Source organism: Stegodyphus dumicola, chromosome 9, assembly GCF_044657685.1.
Source record: "Stegodyphus dumicola isolate Sdum_Otavi_A_Nest chromosome 9, ASM4465768v1".
Lineage (NCBI taxonomy): Eukaryota > Metazoa > Arthropoda > Arachnida > Araneae > Eresidae > Stegodyphus > Stegodyphus dumicola.
Window position 1 is genome coordinate 158,850,801 of NC_140776.1, and position 23,717 is coordinate 158,874,517.

The following is a 23,717-nucleotide window of genomic DNA, read 5'->3' on the forward strand; positions in this document are numbered from 1 at the left end:
CATGTAGATATCAGCCAGGATGGGACTGAGGGGGCTTCCCATGGCTAATCCCTCAGTTTGCTTGTAATATTTATTTTGGAAAACAAAATGTGTTTGTTTCAAACAGAGTTGAGTGAGAGCAATTAGCTCATCAATTTCGATGCAAGAGAAATGAAATTCGCGAAGTCTGGTTTCTAGACATCTTAATGCACCCTCCACTGGGACATTGGTGAATAATGATTTTACATCAAAAGAAACCATGAGTAAATTACTAGGAGAAATGTTTTTAACCTTTTTTACAAACTCTATTGAATTTTTTATGGTGTAAATGTTATTGTCTAATAGAGTGGAAAATCTAGAAACTAAATATTTAGCTAAAGGATACGAGGCAGTACCTAAATTTGATACAATAGGGCGGAAAGGAATACCAGTTTTATGAATTTTGGGAAGAGCATATAATCTGGCACAATTCGCAACAGATGGGATAAGCGAATGTTTTAACTTGCTTGAAATGATTTGCGAAGATTTGATCGCAGTTTTTATTTTGGATAAGTCCGAAGGTGAAGGATCTTTAGGGATCGGATTATATGGTCCTTCGTTTAAGAGTTTAGTGACACCATCGATGTAAGTGTTCTTATCCATGACGACTATCTGGCCACCTTTGTCGGCCTTTGAAATGATAATATCCGGGTTAGAATGAATTTCGCGCATTGTAGCTCTTTCTCTCGCAGTTAGATTTGGTTTCAAAGGTTTATTATTGAATTTCACATTATGAGCGATAAGATGCCTAATCATTTCTTTCTGTGAATCTGAAACTTTACTGAACTTGAAAGCTTTTTCGATAGGAGCCAAAATCTTTGGAATCGAGGGTTTACAGGTTTGTGAGAAGTTAAAATTATATTTTAGAATTCTCTCTTGTTCTTCTGAGAGACTAACATTAGAAATATTAACTATTGGCTTGATGTTTACAATGGGAAGATTTTTTGAACTACTTGAACTGGAAGACTGTAAAAGAAGTTTTTTGAATTTAACTGCAAGGGTGTTTTTATGACGGTTAACTGCATTCTCCGTTCTAGACCAAGACTTTTGTTCAAGGGCAGTGAATGTTGGATATGATTTAGCGAGTTCCAGATGAAGCTCATAGAGTTCATGTTCAATTTTGGACAATTGTTGACGTGTATCCCTTATCACCGACCGAACTAAGGAAAGCTTGCAATTTAACAGAATTCTTGAAACGCGACTCGAAGGCTTTTGATTAGATTTGATTTGAATAAAATTGGGGATCAATTTTTTACATTTACATTTCAGTAAAAAGTCAAGATGATTCAGGAATTTTTGTCGTTTTAGGCGTAATTTAGTGAAACGATTAACGGATGAAGGCATGATAAACAATGCAGAAACTCAAACTAAATTAACTGAGGTATAATAAAGTACACACAAAACAGCAGAAAAATTCCTGACTGAAATGAATAGAAAACAAAACGTTTGTAAGCAAAATGCATGAAATCAGACAAGCAAAGCACAATATCCAAATGTACAAAACATAAACATAACTTGAAAATTGCAAAAATGTACTCACCGAAACTCGTACAATCACAAAATGGCGGCCACGCCACTTGCAAAAAAGAAAGCAAAATGTAAGCCTGTTTGGGGCTTCTATAATTAAGACATTAATTTGACTTCTGAATTAGTATTTATTCGGGGTGTTATTGTGTCTTAATTATAGAAGCCCCAAACAGGCTTACATTTTGCTTTCGTTTTTGCAAGTGGTGTGGCCGCCATTTTGTGATTGTAGGAGTTTCGGTGAGTACATTTTTGCAATTTTCAAGTTATGTTTATGTTTTGTACATTTGGATATTGTGCTTTGCTTGTCTGATTTCATGCATTTTGCTTACAAACGTTTTGTTTTCTATTCATTTCAGTGAGGGATTTTTCTGCTGTTTTGTGTGTACTTTATTATTCCTCAGTTAATTTAGTTTGATTTTCTGCATTGTTTATCATGCCTTCATCCGTTAATCGTTTCACTAAATTACGCCTGAAACGACAAAAATTCCTGAATCATCTTGACTTTTTACTTAAATGTAAATGTAAAAAATTGATCCCCAATTTTATTCAAATCAAATCTAAACAAAAACCTTCGAGTCGCGTTTCAAGAATTCTGTTAAATTGCAAGCTTGCCTTACTTCGGTCCGTGATAAGGGATACACGTCAACAATTGTCCAAAATTGAACATGAACTCTATAAGCTTCATCTGGAACTCGCTAAATCATATCCAAAATTCACTGCCCTTGAACAAAAGTCTTGGTCTAGAACGGAGAATGCAGTTAACCGTCATAAAAACACCCTTGCAGTTAAATTCGAAAAACTTCTTTTACAGTCTTCCAGTTCAAGTAGTTCAAAAAATCTTCCCATTGTAAACATCAAGCCAATAGTTAATATTTCTAATGTTAGTCTTTCAGAAGAGCAAGAGAGAATTCTAAAATATAATTTTAACTTCTCACAAACCTGTAAACCCTCGATTCCAAAGATTTTAGCTCCTATCGAAAAAGCTTTCAAGTTCAGTAAAGTTTCAGATTCACAGAAAGAAATGATTAGGCATCTTATCGTTCATAATGTGAAATTCAATAATAAACCTTTGAAACCAAATCTAACTGCGAGAGAAAGAGCTACAATGCGCGAAATTCATTCTAACCCGGATATTATCATTTCAAAGGCCGACAAAGGTGGCCAGATAGTCGTCATGGATAAGAACACTTACATCGATGGTGTCACTAAACTCTTAAACGAAGGACCATATAATCCGATCCCTAAAGATCCTTCACCTTCGGACTTATCCAAAATAAAACCTGCGATCAAGTCTTCGCAAATCATTTCAAGCAACTTAAAACATTCGCTTATCCCATCTGTTGCGAATTGTGCCAGATTATATGCTCTTCCCAAAATTCATAAAACTGGTATTCCTTTCCGCCCTATTGTATCAAATTTAGGTACTGCCTCGTATCCTTTAGCTAAATATTTAGTTTCTAGATTTTCCACTCTATTAGACAATAACATTTACACCATAAAAAATTCAATAGAGTTTGTAAAAAAGGTTAAAAACATTTCTCCTAGTAATTTACTCATGGTTTCTTTTGATGTAAAATCATTATTCACCAATGTCCCAGTGGAGGGTGCATTAAGATGTCTAGAAACCAGACTTCGCGAATTTCATTTCTCTTGCATCGAAATTGATGAGCTAATTTCTCTCACTCAACTCTGTTTGAAACAAACACATTTTGTTTTCCAAAATAAATATTACAAGCAAACTGAGGGATTAGCCATGGGAAGCCCCCTCAGTCCCATCCTGGCTGATATCTACATGCATTATTATGAATCAAAATTGTTTAAAACTTTAAACTTCCCTGCATGGTTCCGCTACGTAGACGATACTTTTACCCTGTTTGAAGGTAATAAAGATGATTTAAATAAAGTTCTTTCAACAATGAATTCTATTGATCCTGCTATTCAGTTCACTTTTGAACTTGAGACTTGCAATTCTCTTCCGTTTCTCGACATTCTGGTCACACGTAACACATCCAACTTCAGTACTACAGTTTACCGTAAACCTTCATCGGTTAGCCTTCCACCACACTTTAAATCATGTCATCCGACTAAGCGAAAGTTAGCTTCATTTTATTCCTATGTTTTCCGTGCTCTTCAAGTTTGCTCCTCCAAACTAGCCCTTGATGAAGAACTAAATTATTTAAAAGCAATAGCTATTGACAGGGGCTTTTCACCCAACATTATTAATCAAGCAGTTAAAAAATTCTCATCCCAACACACTAAAAGCCACACTCTTATTTTAGGAGATTATAAAAATTCTGTTGTCATTCCCTTCTTTCCATCAATTAGCTATAAAGTTGCACATATTTTGCAGAAATTTAACTTTCGGGTTGTTTATTCTCCCATCAATAAAATTCCAACTTCTATACTCAAGGACCCCATTCCGGATATGAATTCCTGGGGTATTTATAGGATTCCTTGCCAGTGTGGTTTAATTTACATTGGCCAAACTAAGAGAGCCTTAAAATTTCGCGTCAAAGAACATGAGGCATATGTTAGAAAAAAGGAAACACAGAAGTCTTCTGTTGCGCAACATTGTTGGTCCGAAAATCACTCTTTCAATTTTTCTGCTGCCAAAATTATTCAAAAAACATCTTCCATTGGAGAACTGGATTTTCTAGAGGCATTTCACATTCATAAAAATCTTTCTGTTCTAGTTAACGATCCTAATTCCAATCCAAATTTGCCTTCGGCTTTTAGAGAAATTATGTTTTAGTTCTGGTTTTGCCAACAGATGGCGCCACTTGCTTATTCTTGTCCAGGATTTCTTACCTTATCTAATCACTATTTCTAACTTGTTCATTTGCGGTTTTGCAGCTGAAGATGATGGTTCGGTAAAACCATCGAAACTAGTCCTGTGAAAATTTTGTAGGTATAACGCTGATTTTTGTTGTTTGACTTCTGAATTAGTATTTGATACTTGGTCAACATGTCGTCTACTAAATAAATTTTCTTGTGATATCTCTTGTCTTTTAATTTGGGTAGTCAGCAGTGTATTTAGTTTCTGAATTTTCAGCTGTATTAGACAATTTTAAAAGATTATAAAATTTCTGTTGTCATTCACTTCTTTCCATCAATTAGCTATAAATTTGCATGTATTTTGCAGAAATTTAACTGTCGGTCGTTTATTCTCCCATCAATAAAATTCCAAGTTTCATACTCAAGAACCCCATTCAGGAAATGAATTCCTGGGGAAATTTCAGGATTCCTTGCCAGTGTGGTTTAATTTACATTGGTCAAACTAAGAGAGCCTTAAAATTTCGCGTTAAGGAACATGAGGCATATGTTAGAAAAAACAGAAACACAGAAGTCTTCTGTTGCCCAACATTGTTGGTGCGAAAATCACTCTTTCAATTTTTCTGCTGCCAAAATTATTCAAAAAACACCTTCCATTGGTGAACTGGATTTTCTAGAGGCATTTCACATTCAAAGAAATCTTTCTGTTCTACACTCATGTCCATAAATTAAGGATAATTCGGAGTCACGAGGAAATCGAACTCTAAAATAAATATATCACCTGTAAAATCACTACACACATCTTCAAGAATCCTATGCAAATTTCAGAAAGTAACCAGATGACACCGATGGTACGTCACAATGACGAGAGTGTAAGAGAGTGATATATAAGGAATACAGACAAAGAAGTAAAATTGTTCGCAGGCGCTTTATAACAATTTCAGCGCAATAACCGAATAGTTATGACACAAAGGACGCATTTGGATGATTTTTTACGTGGTAGAATTATCGGCCGTCTGGAATGTGGGCGTACCTAACTGGAAGTATCAGACGAACTTGGAATTGCCCAGAGTGTCATCTCCAGGCTTTGGCAACGATTCCAAGATGATGGTAATGTGAGTAGACGTTACAGCACAGATCGCCCCAGAGTTACAACGCCGAATGAGGACCGGTATTTGGCAGTTACTGCCAAACGAAAGAGGCGGAGCACAGCCTCAGACCTGTCTCGTCAGCTCTCTTTAGCCACTGGTACTACAATTTCAAGGCAGACCGTGTACAGACGCTTAGTGCAGATTGGTCTATATGCTCGTAGACCTGTCAGATGCGTTCCACTTACTGCAACTCACTGTCGCCTGCTGTTAGCCTGGAGTAGAGAGCATGCATTGTGAACACCGCAAGAGTGGGCTTGTGTTATGTTTTCCGACGAGTCCAGGTTAAGCTTGCAGTCTGATTCTCGCCGGACTTTCATATGGAGAGTTCCAGGTACCCGTTACTAACAAGAAAACATCATTGAACGACGACGTTACGGTGGTGCAGGAGTGCTCGTTTGGGGTGGAATTATTCTGCGTTCCAGAACTGACCTGCATGTTCAAATTGGAACCATGACAAGCCAAATCTATCGGAACGTCATTCTGGAACAACATGTATGTTTGTTTCGGGATGCCATGGGCGCACAAAGTGTGTTTCTGGATGCCAACGCCCGTCCTAACCGTTCAAACATCGTAAACGAATGCCTTCAATCGGAGGATATCACCCATATGGACTGGCCAGCATTCTCACCGGACTTGTGTGGAACATGCTTGGCCGACGAGTTGCAGCCCGTCAACCTCCTCCTACATGTCTACCGGAACTTCGGAGAGCATTGCTTTTTGAGTGGTGTAATATCCCCCATGATACTCAGCATGCCTAGGCGTTGTACGGACTGTATTGCATCGTCTGGGAGACATACAATGCATTAGCAATCGTACCAACCATGTAATATTGTTTTTTTGTAAATAGGTTTTTTTTTGTAATTTGCTCCAGGGTGAAAAAATCGCTAATTTTTTTAATAATATCAAACATATAACATCTTTTTTTGCTCTTTACCTCTTTTTTAACAAATAAGCTTTACAAACAAGTCAAATTTCTTTTGCTTCTAACTCTTCCTTTGCCGTATTTTGCATTATCATTAATTTATGGACATGAGTGTACTTAAAGACCCTTCTTCCAATCCATCTTTGCCTTCAGCCTTTTAAGAAATTATGTTTTAGTTCTCGTTTCATGAACAGATGGCGCCTCTAGCTTATCTTCTGTCAAGTCTTTCTTATCTGATCTTATCTAATCATTATATCGTATCTCGTTCATTTGGGCTTTTGCAGCTGAGGATGTTGGTTCGGTAAACCATGGAAACTAGTCCTGTGAAAATTTAAAGATATAACGCTGATTTTTTTTTTTTTACTTCTAAATTAATATTTGTTCGGTGTGTTATTATTGTATTTAATACTTCTATTTGCTTAAATCTACGGACATTTGCTTTAAACATTTTCTATAAATCAACTAAAAAACTAGGAATCTTAAAACTCAAATGCTGAATATTATACTTGAAGAAATTACCTGAACGCTGAAGGGGATGGAGAAATCTAATGTAATAATTAGCATGCAAATAAAAAAAAATATCACGCACTGCAGTAACAACATTCCAACTTTACAGAGATTATTACATATGTTAACGCAGTAGAACGTTTAGTATTTGAAGTGAATTTGAAGTAGTCATCACAAAAAACTGCATTATTTATTAGTCTGCTCTTAATGGAAATAACGGAGGTTTTTGCATATTGAGGAATTAATTAATAAGAGCAATAACTTTGACCTCCTAAAACTGAAATTTCTGGTTTTTCTTCCAAGAATGGGAAGTTCTTGAAGGTTTCAGAGTCATTAGGCTATTTTGAACAGGAGACATGACAAATGAGCAATACCCTTGTCGTAATTCGAACCTGGACCTTCCGAATACGCTCTGAGTGTGCTACCATTACACCACGAAGGCGTGTTGAAAGAAAGGAGAAATACCTTATATATTCACTTCGTTGTGCTTAACGTAATGTATGGGCTGCGTTGTGCCGAATTTCGAGGATCTGCATAATAATCTTACAAACACAAAACTGCATTCACAATTTTGTAAATATCCACGAATAAAGGACTGGTATTCATTTTAACTCTGAGATCATGATTTGATTGACAGCTTTAAAGGCAGCTAAAATTCAAACTTTCTGAAGTCGTTGTTAAGGATGAATTGAGGGTTCAATGGCTGACAAATAAAGAAAACTGAAGTGTCAAAATATCTTCTGTCACTATGTCCTTTTTTCTCATTCCCTGTCATCTTTCGTAAATCTGAAAATCGTATTTGGATTTAAAAGCAAAAACAGGTACAAATCTAGGCTTCTGACAGCAAAATGACGTTCAGCGACCTTTGGAAAGAGAAGGATTTCTGAATATCTTTAAATTGATGCTTATTTGCAAGTTTGCTCATTTTGTGATAATTCTGTCAGCGTAAATACGTATCGTCATCGCAATTACTTACCACCACTGTACTATCATCATTAATTATACAGAGGCTGTTCACATATTTTTAGACGATGTATATTATATTCACAAAACTAAATTACATAAAATTCTTGTGTTTTAAATGCTCTATTTGACATCCCTTATTCTGAACTATCTTTCGACACCACAATTTCCAGGATAATAATGCCTTTTGAAGTGGCAAAAGAGGTATTCTATCCCATTCCTTCCGAACAGCTTTCAAGAGTCCTGTTAGGGTTTTAGGACAACGTTTGGATAATGCAGTTTTTAAAAGTCCGAAAGCACAAAAATCCATAGGTGACACATTCGGAGATTTAGAAGGAATATCAGTGAAGGGTATGGCATTGATACCATTTTTTTTTTCCATTTCTTTTAGGAAATTAACAGTGGATTTTGATGAGTGACTGCTAGCTTTGTCCTGATAGAGTCTCACAGATGGATGGCACTGTGGGTAAGGCGTTGTATTTCATTCAGAAAAATTGGCGATAAAATATGTTCCTGATAGTATTTAGAGTTGATCTTGACATTTTTTTTTGCACTCTCTTTATTTTTAACTTGCCATTACAGGAAAAACCAGCAACAATCGTGAATCCCTTAGAAAAACTTTCTTTCGATTCTTTGAACCATGTACTTATTTTTTTTTCTCCCTTTTTATGATAATAAATGACTCTTTTTTTTTTGTTACAATCATTTAAATACACCCATTCTTTATCTGTTGTGACAATTGTTTTCCATTTTTCTTTGGATAAGTGTTTCTCATATAGGATTCCGCAGCGTGTCCTGCGTTGAGCGATATGCTTTGGAAGAAGACAATGCACATTGCGTTTTTTCGCTTTCTTACTGGACAGCGGACATTTTAATGATTTTACAACTGTCCTTTGACTAGGGGGATTTTCTTTTAACATTAACAACGTACCTCTGCAATAGTCTAAGATGTCCGTTTTTTCCTTGGATACTTGTTTGGAATTTTTGCCCCACTTGAGGCTCCAATTTGACGTTTTTCCTTTCTTGTTGATGATATTACCTATCAACGCTTTAGATATCACAAAACCATGACCCTCACATCGTGTTTGGATAACGGAGTATGTATATTTCTCTTCGGAAAGAGCGTAAATGTAGCCTTCGAACCACTGCTTTATTAAATTCGCCATTTTGAATAAAAACAAAACTTTCAAGCCACAGACGATAATTTTGACTTTTAAAAACATAGTACAATTGCAATTACTTCTTTTGCAGCAAACGATTTTTTATTACGGTTTATGTGCGAACAGCCTCTGTATATTTAATGCAACTATATTATTTTGTCAGAATTTGTTTTTTTTATGAAGAACCTTGATTTGTTCAGTGGTGATTTAATTACCATTTATTATTTACCTCTTATTTAACAGAAATATTAAGGTAACGTCTTATGGGAAATTATCTGCAGCTCTCGTCTAACGTATTTACCCGTCTGAGTGCATTTGCTTTTGAATTCAATTACATGTTAATGAATTTATGCGAATATATATAATTCATTATCACATTGGCTAATGGGAACTGATTAAATTGTGGCATACTCTAATAACTAACTCACGGAAAATGCAAATAAAATGACAGATAACATGTACCGAAAGAAATTTTAGCGTTAATAAACAAAAGAAATTATGAGAATAACAATTAGGATTTTCTTTCTCGTTAAAGATATCGTGAGAATACTAAAGGCATGAAACACCTACATCTCATTTATTATTCTCCAGTGTGATATATTTTAACGCAAGCTAAACGAAAGCACTGTGAATGCGTTTAAAAGAATAATGACGTATTTGTGTTATGTTTATATTTTTATAAAAAATACTTTCAGTATTCGAAAACTGTTGTTTGACAAGTGAAAATTAAGGTGATGAGGACAGAAAAATTAACATGGAAAATTCTTTTCATGATAAATGAAGCTTTTAAGCACAAAAAATATCTTTTCGTGATATTTCAATAAAAAATGTGCTGTCAAAATAACGAAAAAAGCCACTGGAATTAAAATAAGGAAGATATACTGGGAATAAGAAGATAACCAGTGCGTACTGGGTTGCTTAACTATTTAGTTAAAAGGCAATTAGAAATTAAGCATTTTATAAAATTTTTCACAATATGTTAAATTTTTTCAAAAATTTCTTAATAACATTTAGTAAATAATGTGTTTGTATGACAAGGATTATTTAGTATTATACTCTATAAATAGCATGTATATATATTTGGGTACATTTATTTTTACTTCTGTGCGAAGTAAAGGAAGAATTGTAGCCGCAAAAAGTTACGGATATCACAATTGAAAGAAAATGTCTATTTTAACGGCTCTCGAATCAGTTTAACGATGGTTTTTCTTGATATCTATACGTATAAACGAACAGAGTGAACTCTTTTCCACAAAATTTATATACATATACACTGTTACTCGGCTCAGTGCGTTCAGGTTTTCATTCTTATATCTTGGTAAATTCGGCATTTTTTGCTTTAAAAGTGATCGAATTATGCTGTTCTTATGTTCCGATTAAGACTTTTATGTCTTTAGTTAATCTGCATGCAATAGTTGTAGAATTATCAACACTATAAAAGATGTTAAAGTCCTACTAAGCCTAACGAAGGCGCCAGTGAATTAAGTCAGTTTCGCACAAGGACGTTACTTAGCACTCTTACCATTTTCTCACTATTTGCGTTAAATATACTTAAAAGAAAATAAATTATACAAAAGTATGAAAGTCTTGATTTTCTAATACAAACGTAAAATAATATCTCAAATCTAAAATTAATTATGAGAAATTATATGGTTCTCAATAAACAGATATTTAGAAAAAGAAATCTATCCTTTAAGTTCTTTAGTTATTCGAATATTAAATTTGCATTTGAGGAATACTGTACGTGCGTATTGGTTTGTATTAGATTGAATGCACACAGAACCGATAATAGCTTGAAGAAAATGTATTTTCAAAAAGGACCACTTTACATTTCTGGAACTTTTCACAAAAGCATTCGTACAGCTGGTCGCAATATGACGACGAGCTGTACTCGTAAGATAAATGAAGCACAATTAGAAGTTACCACTTAAAAGTACTAACAATGTTAAACCCAACGCTATGCAAAGTGCATCTAAAGAGCGAAGCTCCCACGGAGATATCCCAATACTCCCAACTCTGAACTAAAATCTTAAAACTGATGCTCTATCCACTCCTATATAGATTCCCTCGGCTAACAAGTAACTTTCAGTAATTTCGATTTCTCGAAATTCCAGGAAGACACATACAGTTACATATGGAGCTGGATACAGTTATAGTTACATATAGGAATCAGACCAGTTACAGTTAGATATAGAGATAAGACCACTTACAGTAATACAGGGATGGAATCAAAATGTCTACCTAAATATTCACCACGTTTGAGGGGAAAAAATTAGTTGCCGAAATAATAGTCCAAAATGTGGCCAAAACGATCGCCAATGGCTATCTCGCCAAAATGGCGATACCCCGCCAATTTCGCGAGATAGCCATTAATTTAAGCGTTAAATCGATTTCCTCTGTAAATTTAGTTTACGGTAGAGCTTCAGTCCCTTAAGGCCTTTCATGTTGCATTATACAAAATATACTACAATTGTACATATAATTTTGTTGTGTAGCAAATTCACTTAATTATTAAATTATGACTTATTAAAAATTAATTTATTAATATTCTAAATTAATAAATACAATACTACACAACAGGTATTTTATTAAATATATATGCTAAGTTTGTTTATTTTGTAATTGGAGTTTTGTACGAAAGAATTGATATGTCCTTTTCACTCGTTACTTATAAACGCGCTGAAACACACAACGGAATCAGGTACTTTTCTATGCAATAATCGTGATTTTATATTACTTAATTTAAATCTAACCATTATTAATTTATACCACTAGAAGCAGAAAAATTACCTCCTAAATTTAAGATCACTTTCAAGAATCTAGCCTTAACAGAGTTTAAGATACAGTGAATTATTTAACTGAAATTTCCATTTTGCATTGTGTGAAAAGTAATGGGGGAGAAAGTAGTAAAAACACAGTTTCTAACAAGATTTCTAGTTCTCTTGCATACGCAGTTAGGGGATTCCCGGTGGGGTAAGTTTACGTTTGCCAGCTCGGCGTTTTGCAGATGTTCCAGCTCGGCGAGATTTTTTGGCGATGTTTAAATTTGTGTTTAGTTCAATGCCTCGGTAAAAGGAGGAATTTTACATAGTGTGAGGCGGTGGTTGTAGAAACTGTGTTTTTCACAATTTATGGCGTTTGTTAACCAATGTGGCAGTCTCGTCATGTCTAAAAGGAGCTCCAAGTCGGGATTGCGGCTCTCTCTTGCTTCTTCTCGTCGTTTCATCTGGCTGCTTCTAGCCTTCAGCATGTTCTCTGTTTTTCTTGGTTGCGGATAATTTTAGTCTTCAGCTCCTCGATGGGAGGCGACTGCCTGCATTCTTGTCGCTTTGGCCCAGACGTACAAACAAAAAATACGTGTTACAAAAGTATGAAAATTTCTCATATCTAAAGACCAATGCAGATTAAAGGATCAAACATGAAACTTTCGCGAAAAAGATATGTTTATTTTTCATCGTAGTGATTACAGAAACAGAAGAGCTGATGGTGAGGTAAGAGTTTTAGCCTATAAGTGAATTTTTTTTAATTTTCCTTATCACTGTTCCCCTACAGGACAACGAGTTTCGAAGATATGATTAATTATCTATCAAAGTAGGCACAATAGTGCATAAATGCACAAAACAACTATACATGCATCAGATGTATATTCGAATCTGCGAGAACATAAAAATTGAATTTACATAAAAGTATTATTAGCCCCAATCACGCAAATCAGGCTCCAACGTTAGGATCAATAGTTTAATTATTGTAATTTATTTACCTATGTCTCAAATCGCAGTACAACGACAGTTGAATTACCGGAGTAACATAATGATAATTAGGTAGCAGTAATTCAGGACAATTCCATCAAACATGTTTGCGCGGAGATTTCACTGCTGTGTTCAAACTTAAACCACTCCTACACTAACTTTATATCAGGAAGTATCTAAAGAGTTTTTTTTCTTTAGTTGTCTCTATGAAATGCCTATCATCTAAATTTCATTCCAAATATTGCTTTACAATCTTTTGACAATATTCCTCACACACACACACACAGACATATGCCGATGATTTCCTTTTAATAGTTAACGCGAGCAATCGGAAACAAATAGAAGAAAACTCCATTGAATCTCTCAATATCTTCAGTAACTGGACTATTAAATTCCATCTCAAGATTTCCTTTTCTAAATGTAAAACACTTTATATACCTAAATCAAGGTCATCACTTAAAATCTTGAGAAATCCGATTATCAAAATATCTCAAAATAAAATAAAATTAGACAAAAATCTCATCTATCTAGGCATTGTATAGATCCAAAAATGTCATGGCATCCTGATATTCAATTTATAAAAAATAAAACCTTTACTCTCACCACCACTCTTCGTCACATTTGTTCAAGCTCTTGGGGCGTCAACTCAAATACACAGAAAATTTGGTACTCTTCAGTTATCGAAAAAGTAATATTACATGAAGTCTCAGCCTGAGCCAATCACTTAAATAGTCACGCAAAAAGTCATCTCTCAACTATTCAAAGACCATTTCTCCTTTTAATCTCAAAAGCATACAGAATAATAACAGGAATTCTACTTATTTATCTTTCAATTATAAAAGAAGCTGCAAAGGTACAACTAACAAGATTACGTCTCCATAGCGGTCTGAACAATAATCATTATTTCCCGGATAAATATGAACAGCGGCTTCACAATATTGATTTAAATCGATCTTATTTTCATACAAAATGACTTATTACTATATCACCATCCTACTGCTTCGCTCTACCAATATTTACTGATGGATCTAAAACAAAACTAGAAGTAGGTTGTGCATATTGTGTCTTTTATAATAAAAAACTAATCAATAAATGGTAATAATCAACAACGTTTTCATACAAACTCAGTCTTTCAAGCAAAGTTAGTTGCGATAAAAGAAGCCATCACCTTTGCCAAAAACTTCCCTTCCTAGCTTAAGAATTACATATGGTACATCCAGAATCTATGCAGGAATTGGCCACAGTCGATATCCAATAGCTTCCTATATTCATTTAACTTTTCTCTCAGTTTCCTCGCAACCTACTAACCAAGTTCAAATGGACAAAAGCCCATGGTGGAACAATAGGAAATGAAATAGCTGATAATAATCCATCTTTACTTCAACATTTCCTTCCAAATCCTTTATCTTACTTAAACAATAAACTAGAAGAAGATCTATTTGACTTCTGGAAAGAGCAATGGACATAGGAAAATGCAGGTAGAACTTTCTTATTCCTACATGTACCCCCAAAACTTTATTATCCTCCAATAGAGCATTCACCATATTTCTCACATCACATGATCCTTTTCCAGAATATCTTAAGCGATTCGGTCTCCGTCACTCAAGCCTACCTATCTGCGGAAGTATTAGCACTCTTGATTACTACCAGTTTAACTGCGAAATCACAAAGGATCTCCACCTCAAGCCATTTACCGCAACATCAGCACACAACTCTGGTTCAGACAAACACTGCAAACCAACTGCCTTCGCAATAGGCCTCAAAATATCATAAACTATTTATCTATCAACTGTGAAAATGTAAAAACTCCATAAAAATGATTGAACAAGGGAATTCTGATCTAATTAACAATAGTGTTAAACTATGGACTTCTACATATGGACATTCGTTCACACTCTTCAAGACATGGACTTCTACATATAATTATATCGACTTCTACACAGACTTTATATTTTTATTTTATTACTTTATTAATTTTACTACATATAGACATTTTACATATGGATATTCTACCATATGAACATTCTTCTACATTCTACAAGATATGGACTTTTACATAGACTTTATATTTATATTTTATTTTTATTTTTAAAGTTATCTAAGTTGAAAGTTATATTATGTATTCAACATTTCTAATTACATTTGTAATTTGTACATTTAACCAATGTTAACGTAACATGTACACTGAATTGTTTTAATAAATGCCGCTGAGCTGCAGATAATGCAGAGAGGCTTGTATGCTCTGTTGATGGATAGTATCCATCAACAGAGCATACAAGCCGAAAGTCTAAATGACGGTGCGATTGCTCTATTGATGGTCTTGTGTCTTCTGCGAAATGCTTAGTTTCACCATTAGATAATACCAACAGATTGCAAACCAAGGCAAAATTGCAGATATGCAACATTTCTTATCATAAAAAAACAAGTTGGAATTTTTTAAATAGTTGTTATTAAATTATTTTTATTATTACCTAAAAATTATGCTTCGGTCAGTTTTTCTGTTTCATTCAATAAATGTCGCAGTAACTACTTATTGCTTCTTACTTATTACTTTTGTTTTACTATTTTACAAAATATTCAGAATGGTCTTCTAAGATGTTTAATTTCTACACTGTTACAGTAAGATTTTTATCGCTAATTAGCCCGGATTTATCTAATGAACACAAAAAAAGGTTGAAAAAATCGTTTGTTGAACTTCTTGAAATGCCGTTAATAATGAATAAAGAATGAGCCTCTAACGCTTTTAATTCAGTATGTACTTTTATGTTGCCACACAGATGGTATAATGGTTGACAGAGCTCACTGTGGTACCGTTGGTCCCGGGTTCGAATATCGGAGAAAACATGGATGTGTATAAATATATAGTACCTGCGGCATTGGGGTACAATAAATGCATGGCAAGCCGATAGTCCTCTCGTGTGGTTTTGTGGAAGGGAAGAGAAGTGAGATACCCTCTTACCTCTCAACCCTTTCTGGCGTGGTCCCTCTAAATTGGGGTGGAAGACGAAGTCCGATCTTCTTGAGGCTGTGACAACCATTTATCCATGAAATACATGGACAAGACAACAGCAACAACAAAAACTTTTATGTTTCCCTGGGAACTCAATCCCCAAAACTGCATGAAATAAAATAAAGAGAATTAGATTTATTATACACAAAAATCTGCATATACATAACAGGTATTTTTCAAGCCTACAATGGGATGCTAGTACACTCTCATCGAGAAACGCTGTTGTGAGGGAATTAAATCATTTCCAAATACAAGTCCTCTTCATTGTGGCGTAAATTTGTCTTCACTCGTGGTGCCCTCAAGTCATTATGACCACGTCACGTTTTCGTCTTTGCGATTAAATTATAGTTATTAAATGCGAGTTTCATTCTGTAGGAGATGGGCCCTCTCTGAAAAGGAACAATGCTTAGTGTGGACTTGCTTTGTTATGGATAGAGCAAAGTCTGAGAATAGCATGTTTTGCTTTGTTATTTTTTGAATTTCCATTAAAGTTTAGAAATAGTTTTAGAATATTTCTTCACAGAAGTGGTCACACAAGGCTCCATATAACCAGTGAATAGAACTTTAAGGTCCCGAAAGGGTACACATTCTTCCTTTTTATTTAGCGGTCTTGGCTTCAGGTGGTCTGAAGGTTATTTAGTGGTCTTGGCTTCTTTTGAAATTAGGTTTCTTCATATACTATTTCTATTTGTTTCTCTCTTCATTTTAAAATAAACTTTCATTTCATTATATGGTTGAAGAAACGTGTAAATGTCTTTATGGCGGCATTAAAAAAATGAAATATTGGGCACCTTCAATGCATTTTATAATCCTCTGTAATGATTTTGACCATGCCCTTTGCATAAAATTTGCAATAATCCAGACTCACATTTTACTAACCCTAATAGCCATATTGTTGTTGACCACCACTGACCGTCTCAGTTCGTCCATCTCGAAACTTTGGCAACATTCAATCATGAACTTTTCTCTTTATTGGGCACTTGTTTTACAATTATTATCATGTATAAAGCTTGTTATCAACATGTATAAAGCGAATTAGATCGTGATTTTGGTGGCTTTGATGCTCATCAAGTTGCTCAAGGATGAGTCATCTTTTCCATTCATCCATTTTACGACCTAGTCTGTATAGCATCTGATCCACGGTGATTCATGTGAAATCTTATTTTTGTCAGTTTATTGAATTGCTAATCGTAATTCTTTTTGAGAGCTTTATATTGTAACTTGAGGCTAGATATTAAATGGAGTTAAAACCACGTTATGGGTGCTTAAGGGAAGAGACATTTATTGCTCTGATGCAAAATGCATGACATTTGTAACTAAGCAACGGTTGTCACACAGCAACGTTTGTCACACAGTGTTTGTACGCGTTGACAGATAAATTTAAATATGATTGTTTGAAACACTCTATTTAAATTTTATTGTCAGATATAAGGTAAGGCATTTCACTACTCCACAGGACATTTTAGAGATCCAACGGAAACTTTGAGTGAAATGTGTATCAACACTAGATTTAGATAAATTGTCAATTCGTAATTAAATGCTTGTTTGGTGATATATCACGTGTTTTAAATTTAGCAACCTTTAACCCTCCTTTTTTATTGCATTTAAAGTGTTGTGCATTTAAATGTATCGATGAAGGAGTTGCAAGTTTTTACAAGCATAACTGGGTACTTCGTAACATTGTTGGAGATTTTTATGTACGCTATGCAAGGTTATTGAATTTAGATACCTTAATGAAATGATTATCAAAGGCTTTCATTATCACAAACAGCAGAATCCAAAGTTGAGCACAAATATTGGTTGGCTACATGTGCGTTTCCGCGGTTTTTCTTAATGTGTAATATGGATATTTACTAAGGATGGACACATTAAGGATGGTTTTCTTTAATGTGTAAAGTTTCCCTTAAAAGTTTTTTCATGGGCATTCCTTTCTTTTGGCTGATACTGTGTGCGTCGCAGTAATATAAAAAGAAATTAGATCGATACGTGGTTTTAATACGTTTATTAGTAGTAATGGACTATCCAATAATGGGATTCACCATTTTTGTAATTGTAATTTCTGTTATATAATCTTAAGATTACTGCATGCATTGGCATATATTTGTTTAAAAATTTATACAAAGGGTTTAAACAATAATACGCTTTCTGCTCAAGTGATCATAAATTATATAAAAAAACAGCATGCAGCATTTATTGCTAAATTAACCAGTTATTTACAATTTCAGCCTTTACTATAACTTCTCCTTTCCGATGCCTCAGTAGAAATGTAAATGAGTTAGAGAGTATTTAAGCTGATGTTTTCCGATTGTAAAACAAAACGTGTTTCTGCCTCTCGAGGCTAAGTTACTTTGGTTCTGCCATCTATAATAAGTTTGTAATTATTCGGCTTTGCTTTATTTGCTGCCTAAATTAAAATTGTTACGCCAGTTAGAGCTTACAGCCAACTTCGATTTAAGTTTAATTGAGAAGTCTTTGACTGTTAGCCTATATTTTAATTTAAATTTGACTGTTATTTTAGTTACATCGGCAGAACTGATGGTTAATTTCTATTAAGTAATTTCTATAAAGCACAAGAAGTGCATTCATGTTCTAAGTTCTGTTAAGTAGAAAAGTGTGTTTTAAAGCTTTTTCCAAGACTTTGTAGTTAATTTCAGACACAGCGATAATTCCCTTTATATTCGCTATAATTTTGAATGCAATTTATATTACCAAAGCAAGTCAATCTAAAACATTAAGTATTTTTATTCTATAAGCTTAAATTGTAGTTTTATTGTTTTTCTTATAGTATTTGTGATTCCAAACACTGCGTAATTTGACCGTTTCTACAATTTGCCTTTATAACATCTTTGTTTGTTAAATCTTCATCTTATGATAAATATGAAAGCTTCAATTTAGGTATTTTAAAATTTCATATAGTTATAGTTCAATTTTCATTGTTTCATTCTATATATGTTTGCTGTGACAACGAAATTCATGATATCCAAAAAACAAGAGGATTTTTAAATGCATGATGTTTTAAGAAGAGAAGGGTTTAATATACGTACTGTGTAATTTACTGATAGCGTTTCTGTGCAGCATGCATAGGAAATGTATAGATTAAATGAAGTGATCACGGTAATTTATCATTATATTATATGGTAAATTACCATTATGCTATATGGTAAAAATTTATATATGAATTAAAAAAAAGATGCATATATTTAGGTTAGATAAAAACATGTGATTTCGGATTTATTGTTAAGTGCTGTTATTTATGAACTACCTTTTAAAAATAAATACTTTTTCTTAATTAAAATCTGAATTTTATTTCTATTTTATCGGTATTAACAATTCCAAACAATGCATCATTCGTGTTTTTGAATATTGCAGTCATTTATGTTTTCTATTATGTTACTATCATGTTTGATATGTTATGTCACGTTTAAAAATAATAGAAAAGTTCAGCAAAATTTCGAAGAGAAAAAATAATTTTGCCATTTATTATTCTAGTTTATATGGAATATTTGTGTTACATTTATTTAGTAATTCATGTGCATTATATTAGTGACATAATAAATAACAGCTATAATATTTTTCCTCTATAAAATGCCAAAAGCTACAGTGTTTCTCAGAAGAATTTCATTTGTTTTCTAATATATCATAAAGTTCGAATCCCACGAACGGGCTGGCTGCATGGGCGTTTTCGTGGTTTTCTCCGTGTGTAACGTGTATACGAGCCAGTTTTCCTTAGAAAGTCCTCCACGAAAGCATCCCTCCCCTTAGGCAGATAGCCCACGAGGCTTTGCCATAATCACACACACACACAATATATATCATAAAGAAATATTTGATCAAGAATTTAAATTTAGTTTAAATGAGTAGTGTATGAATGAAGGTAATACCTAAATAAAATACTAGTTTTAGCTATTCTTACTTTTAAAACCATTCCCCAAATTTTATGAAAGGAGAAATTTACATTCTGGGATTAAATAACTATAAGTTGGATGGACTTCAAAATGGATTCTCTGATGACAACATCGGATAGAATCGTGTTTTGGATAGACACTGTATTTCTGAGTGCCAAGATAATATTGGACAGATATCGCCTTTCTAAGTGTCACAGTAATATCGGATAAACTTCGTGTTTCTAGGTGTCACCGTGTAAGGATCCTAAGTTTTACAAACTTTTAATTTATTTTAAAACTGTACTATCACTTCTTATTTTCTACTTCCGGCCAGAATTAAATGCTTTAACTTGTTTATGCAAATTGTCTTGCTAATGCCCAAGTACTTAAGTTGTGGCTTTTTGTCAAGTGGAAGAGAGAGAAGAAGTTTTAGGAAGCAAGCCGCTTGCCACTGTAGTTTTACAAGTTTTCACTCGGTTGCTGGTTGCCTTTAAGGCCAGAGGTTTAGCCCTCTTGATATTTGCAAACTTATTGTAGTTTCAGCAGCTCGGCGTACTACATACGTACCTTTTTTAAATAAAGGCCAATCTTAGTGCTAGGCATTTGTATACTAATGCAAAGTTAGCTTTTAGTTAGAGTTTTAGTTAGTAGTTTTATATTCTTACGTTCAGACCACAAGTGGTTAGTCTCTGTATCCCGAAGTTCGGGAATACTTGTAAAGTATTGAAATTAAAGGGTTTCGTATACCCTTCCTGCTTGTGTTGTCTACTTCACACCTTCTTGAACATAGCTTGAGTAAGCTCCCTGTTCCTATTCAGGACCATTCATGTTTTCAAAGCAAATCAAGAGAAACACAAGTCCTGACAACAGTAATATCGGACAGAATCGTGTTTCGAATAGACATCGTGTTTTTAAGTGTCACGATAACATCGGATAGACATCGTGTTTCTAAGTGTAACGGTAATATCGGATAAACACTGTTGTTCTAAGCGCCTCGGTAATATCAGACAGAATTTATCCGTCTAAGTGTCACGGTAATATATTACAGATATCGTGTTTTTAAGTGTCACGAGAATATCGGATAGACATCGTGTTCCTAATCATGACGGTATAATCGGACATGCATCTTGTTTCTAAGCGTCACGATAATATCGGATATACATCGTGTTTCTAAGCGTCACGATAATATCCGATATACATCGTGTTTCAAAGTGTGACCGTAATATCGGATAGAAATTTTGTTTCTAAGTGTGACAGTAATATCGGACAGATGTTGTGCGTCTAAGTGTCACGGTAATATCAGACAGACATCGTGTTTTCAAGTGTCTCGATAATATCGATTAGCCATATCGTGCTTCTAAGCGTGACGGTAATATCGGATAGACATCTTGTTTCGAAGCGTTACGGTAATATCGGAAATAATGTAGTTTCGGACTGACATCTTGTTTTTAAGTGTCATGGTAATATCGGACGGAGTTTGTGCTTCTACGTGTCAGGGTAATATCGGACAGATATCGTGTTTTTAAGTGTCATGGTCTTTTCTCTCACGAATGTCATGATTAAATCACATACTTCACCTTTAGTGGGAGTGATCACCACGCATCGCTTTTGCGCAGTATACGCTCAGTACCGAACAGAACAACCTACAACTTGACATAGTGTGACTGAACACATGACAGTTTATTTCAGCATATATGTCGCGACATTACCTTAATCTTTAATTCAGACTAGTCAGTTGGATAATGATGTTTGAATGACTTACATATTTTGCTGACAGACATTTTGATAAATGTATTTCTATGCTGATTTCCATATGCGACATCAAGACTTCAGTTATATAGTCTGGTCAATAAACTAAAAATAAATCCTGTCTTCATTTCAGTTTTAAGATTTACAGTTATAAAAATGCAATATTTTGATTTTTCTTTCTTGTCTTAAGTAAATCCCTAGTCTAATAAATAAGCCTAGTAAATAAGTCCTTAGTCTTAAATAAATTTATATATACTTGCATTTCTATCGAGATCCAAAGAAACACTAGTTTTCAAATAAATTTACATATATCTGCATTTCTACCTAGATCCAAATGTTTGCTATGGTTAAAAGGGGTCTGGTAATTGATTAAATATATTTCTTTGGCTTAATATTTTTACTTCTTCTAGAAAAGATACCCAAATTAGACTTCTGAGCAATGTTTAGAGATTTTCATAAAACCAACATTAATCTCAAATTGATTTTGTCTGATTTTTAAATTGACATCTGAATTCGAGTCTCAAGTGTAATAATAATATTACTAGCGTTTGCTGTAAAATGACTTTTAAATTTGAAACTTTATAGAGTTTGACTTTCTTTGGTAGCAAAAACTAGCATCAGATTATTAACAGAGTAGTAGGGAACTAACACTTGGTCTGAAGTAACAACAGAGTCTTGAAAAGGTTTAAACTGACCTTTTAATTAAATCATAAATTAATTTAAAGTGCAAGTCTCGTGCTTACAAATCAACCATCAGTTGAGTAACAGAAAATTAAAGTATCAATCAAATTCAGATTTAAAACTAAGCCTCGTCTTCAAAGATTACGTAATTGATTTTAAATTTTAAGTTGGCTCAGAACTTCTCACTGGCATAACAACTGAACATAACATCGGCAGCAACGAGTAAAGCCGAAGAATTAAAGAAACACGTTCTTTATTACAATCCAAAATCATCAGCTTTACTACTCTCTAACTCATTTACGTTCGTGGTAAACAAAAGGAAAACAGAAGTTGTAATAAAAGTCTAAATAAAATAATAAATGGTTAATTAAAATAATAATAACCCTAAAAATTTGGAAACTTCATTTTCGAAATTCCCTCCAAGCTTTCTTTGAAAATAGTCCGTGAGTTTATATCTTTCTATATGAACGCTCTATAAAATCTTATTCCTTTGACTTAACCGAAAAAATCTCTTACATTTTTCCCTAAACGAACAAAATATAAAAGCTGCGTCTGACATTCGAAATGTCAAGTTTAGTGATACTAGTGTGATAAGTTTGACACTCCCATGTTCTACAGGTTCAATTTGAGCTTCAGTAAAAAGGAGTTTCATGACAGCTTCTAACGCGATTGCAATCTGTGTGTCAGGCGTATGAAGTTTGGCTTCAACCTCCTTTAAATCACTTCATATTTAACTCAAATTTGAAATCAACTCCAATTCTTTTCTTAGTGGTAGTCAAATATTTTTCTCTAAAGAAGTACACTTTATCAAACTCTGATCTTTTTTTCACTGAAACTGAAATTTCCATATATGATAATGCAGCTAAAATTTTAGAGAATAAGTAATGAATGCAAGTACAAAATTTATATGTGAGTAGTATGGCTTAAAGTATATTTTGATGTTTTGCACAAATCTGTAAAGATTTAAATATCTCTTTTTTTCTCAGATATGTAAAATAGTGTATTTATTTATTAGTCCAAAGAGGCTTTGTCCCTGAAGGACTATTGTTTTCGTTTTGCGATTTTGCGTTGAATCACTATAAATGTCCGTTTCACTTTGCAAACTGTTGCCACAAAATGTTAGAGTCTTGCGTTATATTTGAAGAAATTAAATAATGAAAAATCTGAATAAATCTATGTCTATTTCTCGCATTGTGATAAAACAACGGTACATAGAGCCATCGGATTTTGAATGACGTAATCCTCTTAAGAATATGGGCATGTGGAAGACCAAAATTGAAATTTGGAATTTGTTTTATGATCGATTTCATATTTTGTAAAACTTTAACGAATTTTTGAGTAACAAACTCAACGATTTAAAAGCGAGCAATGGCAACACTCTACGGCGGGGGGGGGGAGGACCTTTTTTATCTCCAGCGGGCGCGGAACAATGTATCGGAAATTCTAAAGATAGGCTCATTTTAAAATTATTTTACGACATTGCTATTGAACTGAATTTTATGGTTTAAGTGCAAATGATATTTAATAAATAAAGGTACTACACAAAACGTTAAAAAAACGCCCCTTTGGACGTAATTTAAAATCTGAAAACTTTCAGATTTTCTTCCCATTATAATAAAACTTG

At 33.9% G+C, this 23,717-nt stretch overlaps 1 long non-coding RNA gene across 4 annotated transcripts in view; it reads left to right on the forward strand.

The window, feature by feature from the left end:
- Window positions 1–12,044: 12,044 nt before the first annotated feature.
- LOC146995522 (uncharacterized) overlaps window positions 12,045–23,717 on the forward strand; it is a 465,923-nt gene continuing 454,250 nt past the window's right edge. For 3 of the 4 annotated variants that reach the window (XR_015043123.1, XR_015043122.1, XR_015043124.1), the window contains exon 1: window positions 12,045–12,511. This is a non-coding gene — a long non-coding RNA (uncharacterized LOC146995522). The remainder of the gene's footprint in view (window positions 12,512–23,717) is intronic. The other variant, XR_015043125.1, reaches the window with a different exon arrangement.